The sequence below is a fragment of the Ceratotherium simum genome, chromosome X (genome assembly GCF_057802395.1).
Source record: "Ceratotherium simum simum isolate JZ-2026a chromosome X, ASM5780239v1, whole genome shotgun sequence".
NCBI lineage: Eukaryota > Metazoa > Chordata > Mammalia > Perissodactyla > Rhinocerotidae > Ceratotherium > Ceratotherium simum.
Window position 1 is genome coordinate 34724150 of NC_141940.1, and position 1900 is coordinate 34726049.

The following is a 1900-nucleotide window of genomic DNA, read 5'->3' on the forward strand; positions in this document are numbered from 1 at the left end:
GGAATGGAACATAGAGATACAATCGATTGGGAAGGAATAGATGTGAGAGGCCAAGAGCAGAGGGGATGGTAATGTGGTGGGGTGGGGTATCATTACAAAGGTTATGTGAAGCAACAGAGTCAGTATAGGACACGACATGATGGGGATGAGAAGAAATTAAATGAGAATGGAAAAAGGAAGGAAAAGCATTTATTGTGCACCTAATTATCAATGCTTTCCAAATTTAATCCTCAAAATAACTTCAGAGCAAATATAATCATCACCAGTCACAAGCTTACAGATGAAGAAATCAGGTACAGAGAGGTGAGATAACTTGTCCAAGATCACAGCCAATAAATGGCAGAGTTGGGATTTGAAACTACAGGTATCTCTCAAAATATGTTGAAAGACATATATGTTAAGTTCTAACCTTATCAATAAAGATGATCAACAGTTGCTACCAAAGATTCAATTTTTGTACTCCTGCACATGCAATTCCTTGTTTTCTACCTAAGTGACTCATGGACTTAAAACTGGAAGTGGCAAATACAATTTACTGCAGAAATTATCTAGAATTGAGATATATGAAACTAGGGAGCTAGCTTCCAATGGATAATTAAACCTAAAAAGTTACTGAGAAGAAGAAAGAGAATGAAAATGTATGGCATAGAAAGACTGTAATCTATGTTATTAGCTCTGGAATTGAATCTAGATCAAAAGAACTTTCCACAACAAACATGAAAAGCCAAGAAAAGCACTTTCCTTCCAATACATGGCCTACCTCAAAAAGTCATTTATTTTAAATTCTTAGTGAGTTAGGAAAAATGAAGGTTATATTTTTCATGAATAACATAAACAGTCTTCAGCTGCTTTGATACTCAGAGTTTACTGTCACCATTTCTAGGTAAAATTACGTGATGTTAATTAATTTTATTTCCTTATCCTGATATTTTCACTCTTTCAAATTTTACATCTGATTAGACACATGTAATTTCCTTAAAAATTTCACAAGTCAACAAAATAACCAAATCATATGAACAGTTGTACACCAAAAAATGATATTATTGCCTCATAAATATTTATCATGTTTAAATTATATTGCAAAACCATGACACACTAATTGAAATTAAGGGAGAGTTCCTATGGTACTTCTGATTAAAAGATATTAACTTCCTTCATTACTGACATTGCCATATTCTAATATTTAAAAATACGGTTCTTTATAAACTAATGTTACATAAACAAAAAAAAATAAATCTTTTAAAATAAAATAAAATAAAAATAGTGTTCAGTTCATTTCCTGACTGTGGGACAAATTTCCAGAGAGGACCCCACTATTGGCTTCCTGCAGGTTTTTTTAAAAATTGTTTTCCATAATCCCAAGCTGTACTGACATACTAGGTCTTAGCATTCTTTGTGGCCTGGCTACCATCTTAGCACTATCTAGAGAGAAAACTAGCTCAATAATCAGGAACTTCAGGGAAGCTGAGTAGCGTACTTCATCAGGAAAAACACGTGAAAAAAGAAATTTCTTAAATGCACAAAGTGCATTTCACAAAGTAACTACAAGATTTATTTAGCCCAAGTCAGGTGAGGTTGAAGCCTCAGGGGTAAATATTCAGTATAAAGCGACTGAAGAGGGCTTCCCAGTGTGCAAAAAAGGACATATAGATTAAAGAACTCAAAATCTTGCATCAAAAACAAGAAGATATAGGGGCTGACCCGGTGGTGTAGTGGTTAAGTTCGGCATGCTCCGCTTCGGTGGCCCCAGGTTTGCAGGTTTGGATCCCAGGCCCAGACCTACACAACTCATTAAGCCATGTCCTTGTGGCATCCCACATAAAAAATAGAGGAAGACGGGGGCGGAGTCAAGATGGCAGCGTAGGCAGACTCTGAACTCACCTCCTCCCGTGGACACAGC